A 7,283-nucleotide genomic window follows, 5' to 3' on the forward strand; every position below is an offset into this window, starting at 1 on the left:
GACATTTGGTTTGAAGATCTATATTTACATTTATTTAATTAAACAATATAGTTGAAAATTTGTGCTATGGCATTTGAGGGTATTTTAGTAAATTTATCAATTATAAGACAATATGATACGGTCAAACTAAACATAAAAATTTTATATATCCAAACCTTGTATTCATAAAACAATACAATACAATACATTATAAAATAATAGGTAACGATGATCCAAACAAAGTATTAGTAAATAGGACTATTTGTTATTTTATTAGTATTAAATAAAAGACCACACCAATTTTGCTGTCAGTAAATTTGGACCTTGTCTCCTTTTTCATTACTATTTACTACTCCCACATTTATCATTTAGTTATCGTGATAAGATTCTACGCGCCCATTAAAAAAAACTAATAGAAGAATAATATGACTAATCTATCCCTTATTAATTTTCTATCTGTGTGGCTCTTAATAACTAAGGGTAAAATTGTAAAATAATAATAATAATAACAATAACAATAACAATAACAATAACAATAACAATAATTAATTCTCTCTTGATTTTCTAAATTGACAAGTATCTAAGAACAACTCTTTCTAGTATGCATGACAACTAACTAAGAATGGACGAGTATTAATTACTTTATTTGGTCCATTTTTAATTGTCATTTTTTTCTTGCAAACACTACTAAGAAACAACTGATTTGCGACTGAATATTTGCGACCGAAAGAATCAGTCACAAATTTGCGACTGATTCAATCGGAATTTTCAAAAATAATATTTGTTATATTTTTTTTATTGTTTGAACTATTTTTCCGATAACATTGGTCGCAACGTCTCGCATAAAAATCCGGGATAAATTATTGCACGGATTCAATCGAAAACTAAAAGTCAAACAATTTTATTTGACCATTTGCGTATGTTACAGGCACAAATATTAAACTTTGGTCAAATTATTTTTTTTAAATTGCGACCGAAAGAATCGCTAGTTTTTGATATGGAATCAGTCGCGGATTAGTTTGGCGTGGAATATATTTCCCGCTAATCTCGCACTAAATTTGCAGCGCAAAGTTAAAATTTTCAGAAAATTTAAGCGCCATTTTTTTTGTTGTTGTGAAATTTAACTTGACAAAAAGAGAAAAAGAAGCACTCTTCTTACGGCTTAGGTTTTTCCCAAATCAAATACTCCCAAAGGTTAGCTATTTCCCCAAATCAAAGACTCCTAGAACTCCCCAATTCGCCGGAAATCTCCCTTCAACATACTCCGGTAAGTTAATTTGTTTTCATTAGTTTGTTGTTCTATGAATCTATGTCTCCTCATAGCTATTGCGGGTGGGAATTGTTTCCGCTCTCGCTGCAGAACAAATATTTTTTCATTCTGTTTTGTAGTATAATTTTTCATGTACGTTAGAGTGAGTGAGACGACTAACAGTGGCTGCTCTTACCAGTGCTGTAGAGAAAACTTAACAGGGAATCATAAGACTGGTATGTATTGGCTCTTACGCCGACAACCCTAGTTTTTTCATTTCTCAACTCTATAAATTTCTTCCAATTAAATTAATGGGTTTAATTATATGTATGTTTATGGATTTATTACTCGCACTTATTATTGATTAATGTGTTGTACTTTCTGTGACGTGAGCAAACTTAGCTTTACAATGACAGTAGATAGTGATGAAATATATGAAATCTTAGAATTATGGTAGTGATTCAGTTGAGAAAATCCTAGAATTCTAAGTATATTTGCCCGATTTATGCTCTCTGATAAGCTAGGGGCTCAGTCTTATCAAATCTTATTTAATTGTTTGGCGCCTATGGCTTGCATATAGTTTGGATGGTTTTTCAAAAGTCAGCATCCAAGGAGTGAGTTGAAATCGTAAGGTTTATTAGGTTGCTTTAGTAATTAAGAGAAGTCTCATAACTTCAGGACATTCTCAAAAAGCATTCCAATGATAAAGGTTCATAATAGTTCATCTACCACTAAAATTCTAATCCAACCAACTATAGTTGATAGATGCAAGAAAAGGTAGAATATCGATCCTTCAACAGTTGCTTTATAAACTTTCCTTCATCTTATTTTTTTGCTATTCGAATGATTTTTTGCTACTCTTGTAAACTGAGACAAGATTACAGTTACTACTCAAGTAATCATTTTTAATAACTTTCTTGAAACTTTTCCATCTTTGCATGAAGACGTTGTTTATCTGAAAGTTTATTAAAGATGGACGAAGAATGAATAAATAGCTTTATTGGAGTAATAGCAAAATTACATGCAATTCATGTATTTTTTGGTAAACTATAACTTTATGATTGTGTACTTCTCTGTCATTCTTAACTGTTGAGTGAAATCCATTTCGATTCTATTGCTATGTTGGAAAAGACACAAGATGAGAAAGACAAGGGAATTCACTATTTCACTATGTCCTGAATAGTAAGGGCGATGGGTAAAAGCTAATGGCTGGCACTCATTTAAAGTTAAAATATGCAGCTGCTTTTGAGGTGAATTCCGCTAAACTACTTAATTAGAGTTAGTGATTTTGTTTTAGCTTGAAGTTTATACTTACCATTTCACTGAGAATGAATTTTTGGAAAGTGATGTTTGGAAACAAATTTCCTTCATCTTATGTTTGTTTCATAAGCTATTTTAGGGTGAACATCAGTATTTGTCCATTGTATAATTATAGAACCATATTATAAGTATATTATATAAGGCATAAAGTTGTTGACATATACATAAAGATGTCAACATGACTTATTATGAAAAGTAGACAAGGTCAGACGGTCTAGATATCTTATAGACAATTTTGATATTGAAGAAGTTCATCGCTTTGATTCTTTAACGTGTACTGCTTTATAGGATTGATGTTGAATTATTGACATTTACACGTTTGAATATTTAGTCCTCTTCTTATCTCCATTCACAGTGCATAATTGTTCTGGCATAAAGTGCTCTGAATGGGTAGATTTATGTGGTATGATTTGTAACTTTTGATAAATTTAGCAACTAATTCAAACTTAATGATTACTTTTCCAAATTTAATGATTCAACTTAAGAAGTTAAGCTTATTATCGTTTCCAAATTTATTACACAGATGGATTCTCGCGGTAAAAAAAATAAAAAACTCTAAGAAGAAGAAACACACTTTACCTAGATCAAGTCAGTTTCCTCAATCTATACCAAATATGAGCCCTCTTCCTATACCTCTTCGTCCTTCCATGCTAGCTTCACAGTCATCTGACTTTTTCAAAGTCCTTCCGACATCTAGCTCGCTTCAGTAGTACTCCATGCCTTCTCATGGTGGCTCAACTTCGACCACCATTAATTTAATACCCACGCCTCATTTCCCAGCTTCTTCCTCGTGTGGTCCTGCTAGTCAGATCGGCAGCTCACCATCGATTGTCCCCGAGCCATCATAGTAGCCAGCATGGTGGTTCATCTTTTGTGCCTCATACATTGCCCACTCAATTATCATCTCCAGCATCATCCACTCCAAGTATATCTAACTTGGCTATTGGAGGCTCTCACGCAGCTGCATCCCCATCTACTAGTACGTCTACAAATGCTGGTACCGTGAGACATTGTACTAGAGGGACTGTACAGTACGATCATCTTTATCGGCCGATTATCATTCCCCGTGACGTTGAGTGAGTTTTTATTCAATTTCCTTTTAAAAACTTCCAATAAAATTTTGCATATAATGAATTTAATGACATTTTATATGTTAAAATTAAATGCAGGTTTTTGCCATCCTTTCAGGTTGCGCATATGGTGATGGAATCTATGAAGACATTTTTTGACGAGCCATGGAATTCTTGGAGATAGATACCATACCAGATCAGAATGAATATGTGGCAACAATTTAAGGTAAGATAAATTAATTTTTATTAATATTTATCCTCATTCGTCTAATATTTTTTATTCAATTTTGTAAGTTAAGTGCGTATGGCAGCCAACACTTGAAAATCTGGTGCATGATAACTTCGAGAAGAAAGCATAGAAGCTGATAACAAATATACATCATGTTGCTAGGAAAGGTGGCAAAATGCCTAATTGGATACGTGAAGATGTCTGGAATCAGCTCTTGGTGAAGTGGAACACCCTTGAGTGGAAGAAGAAGAGTGAACAAGCAAAGTTAAACAGAGCTTCTACTAAGGGTGGAGCATTTCATACTGGAGGTTTATTAGTTTTGCAGCCCATCGTTGGAGAATGGTAATTTCAATATAAAATATTCTTAGTTTTACAAGTATGCAAATTGAACATATATATAATTAAAGCTTAATTTTCAGGAAAAGGAACGTGGGGGAGATGTGATTTATGCTGAGGTCTTTGCAGAGACTCATAAGAAGAAGAAGGATGGCACAAGAGAAGGATGAATCGAACCGCGTACTTTAGAGATATTTGTATAATCCAAACACCAACATTATATTATTTTTTCTTCTTGGTTTATTTTATTTATATAACGTGTATTATTTTTATTTTAGGACAAGTATCATATTGATCTTGATACATGGCAACAAACTCAACCTGAAAGAACTTAGCCGACCCCAGAGGATATGACTGCAATTTGGACACAAGCAGCTGGTGGCGTGAATAAAGGTATAAATATCATATAATTATCTATTTTGGTATTAATTTGAAATTTGCTTGTTTGTTTTCTTACTTCTTTTACTTTCTTTTCTTTATTTCTCGTGAAAATAATAAAATAAAGGCAGAGTTTGCGGGATTGGAGTACAGCCATTGTGATGACCCAAAATGTCATCTTTGAATTAAATAATCATCTCAGTATTTTAAGACCTTGAAAAGTGGTATAAATAATTTCTCGACTTGCGTGCGCAGTTCGTATAATTTTTCGAAAGATTTTTATGTGAAAAATGGATTAAATTGTGAACTAGAGCTTTAAAACTCAACTGAGTTGACTTCGGCCAACATTTTGAATAAACGAACCCGAATAAAAGTTTTGACCATTCCATAGTTCTGTATCGTGATTTGGGACTTGGTCATATGCCCTGAAATCGAATTCAGAGGTCCCTAGATCAAATTATCACCATTTGACCGGAGATTTGACTTTTGAGAAAAAGACCTCGGCATGGAACTTTGATTATTCCAATAGTTTCGTATGGTGATTTTGGATTTAGACACATGTTCGGATTTGGAAGTCTGTAGGATAATTCGGCGCATTTTGGCGGAAGTTGGAAAATAAAAGATTTTTGGAAAGTTTGACCGAGAGTTTGACTTTTTGATATTGGGGTCTGAATCCAGTTCTGAAAATTTTCATAGCTTTGTTATGTCATTTATGACTGGTATGCAAAATTTGAAGTCATTCGGACTTGATTTGATAGGTTTTTGCATCGAATATGGAAGTTGGACGTTCTTAGATTCATTAGGCTTGAATTGGGGTGTGATGCACGGTTTTAGCATTTTATGATGTGATTTGAGATTTCGACTAAGTTCGTATGATGTTTTAGGACTTGTTGGTGTATTTTGTTGAGGTTACGGGGGCCTCGGGTGGATTTCAGAAAGTTAACGGATAAAATAAAAAAAAAGCTGTTGAATTTTTCTCTTTGGAAGTTGCTGATTTTTCTACAGCAGTGAACAATACCTGTGAACAACGTCTATGAATAGTGTATGTGGAATTAATTGGTCTACTGTTTAATACATGTTCCCTCTATTTTCATAAAAATTGATTGTACTTCATGTTAGAATCATGTTTAGGCCTTATGTGATCACTGTTGAGACCTACGAGGTCGTGCATTTACTGAATTAGCTGCTAATTGCTGTTTTGTACTCAGTCATAACTTTTTTTTGCTTATTATGCCTCCGTCTCTTGCTGTTCATTGTTGATACATGACATTACCTCTGTTTGGGCTGTTTATATGATTTTTGAGAGCCCGAGGGACTGGAGAGATTAATGACTGAGTGAGTCCGAGGGCCTGATTTGTGAGGATATTTATGGGATCGGGTTATATACCGCAACATGTTGTTATTAATTTATGACTGAGTGAGGATGAGGGCTTGATCTGTGAGGATATTTATGGGATCGGACTGCATGCCGCATCATGTTGTTACTGATGTATGATTGAGTGAGGCCGAGGGCCTGAGTGATTTATGCCACTAGGTGGCTTGTTATAGCGCTTGGGTTGAAGGAGCCCCTCCGGAGTCTGTACACACCCCCAGTGAGTGCAGGTACCTACTGAGTGCGAGTGCCGAGTGCTGAGCGACTGAGAGGAATGAGTGAATGTGAGGAATGAGTGATTGTGAGGTTGGAGTGAATGAGAGGACAGAGTGACTGTTAGTCTGAGAAAATACATTTACTTCATTACTGTTGCATCGCAGATGTCATATCACTATTTTAAAAATTATTGAAAGATATTATTTACTGCTCAGTCAAATTTGATATCTGGTTTATTGAGTACGGACTGATGTGACTTGAAATGTTAAACTGAAAGTACAACTACTCTTATTTGAAAGTTATTGAGATAACTCTATTGTATAGCTCGTCACTACTTCTGAGTTCCTTATTTATTTCTGTTACTTACTGAGTTGGTGTACTCACGTTACCTCCTGTACCTCGTGTACAGATCCAGACACTTCTGGTCATAGCGGTTGCTGATTGAGGAGTCAGACTCAGGAGACTATTGAGGTAGTTGCATGACGTTCGCTGACCTTAACTCTCTTTTCCTTTCATGTTGTACTGTTATGTATTTCCAGACAGTGTTTTATCAGTCGGATGTTATTATCATTTAGATGCTCATGCACTCAGTGATACCGGGTTTTGGGGATGGATTGTATAGTAATTTTGGAGTTATATTCTAATTTTAAAAGGATTTCTTTAATATTAACTGCTTCCATCTTTATTTGAAAGTTCTACTGTGTTGAGATGTCGAGTTAAGGCTTGCCTAGTTCCACGATAAGCACCATCACGACAAGTGAGATTTTGGGTCGTGATAGCCATCCTCTAGTCGTCCACCAACAGAATTATTCACTGGGGCATCAGTTTCCCAGGAAGACATGGAATCTATGCGTCAAAGAGTGGATCAAATGTCGCAAGAACTTCAAGAAACTCAGGCTTTGATCTAAAAATTGTTAAAAAATAAAAGCAAGAAAAGAGCTGCAACGGAGTCTGAGTTTGAGGAGGAGATTGAATCTGAATAGGCTATTTGAATGTTTTAGAGTTGAAGTTAGAGACATGTTTAATTTATGTTGTTTGATAGTTTGTTGTTTCATTAGTTGGTTGAATTGTTATAAATATTATTGTTTGCTTGTGATAAATATTGAATTTTGGATTGTTATATTAGGTTTTTGG

The 7,283-nt window shown here is 34.5% G+C and overlaps 1 long non-coding RNA gene across 14 annotated transcripts; it reads left to right on the top strand.

The window, feature by feature from the left end:
• Positions 1 to 962: 962 nt before the first annotated feature.
• LOC104249355 (uncharacterized) lies at positions 963 to 6,841 on the top strand. 14 transcript variants are annotated; one of them, XR_011403826.1, is made up of 8 exons: positions 973 to 1,246; positions 1,428 to 1,464; positions 3,072 to 3,624; positions 3,718 to 3,844; positions 3,913 to 4,189; positions 4,267 to 4,380; positions 4,462 to 4,576; positions 6,559 to 6,841. It is a non-coding gene; the product is annotated as an uncharacterized lncRNA (long non-coding RNA). The 14 variants fall into 14 exon arrangements; XR_011403824.1 differs by having other exon boundaries at positions 963 to 1,246; positions 1,369 to 3,624; XR_011403822.1 differs by having other exon boundaries at positions 964 to 1,246; positions 1,428 to 3,624.
• The last annotated feature ends 442 nt before the right edge of the window (positions 6,842 to 7,283 follow it).

Source organism: Nicotiana sylvestris, chromosome 11 (assembly GCF_000393655.2).
Source record: "Nicotiana sylvestris chromosome 11, ASM39365v2, whole genome shotgun sequence".
Classification (NCBI taxonomy): domain Eukaryota; kingdom Viridiplantae; phylum Streptophyta; class Magnoliopsida; order Solanales; family Solanaceae; genus Nicotiana; species Nicotiana sylvestris.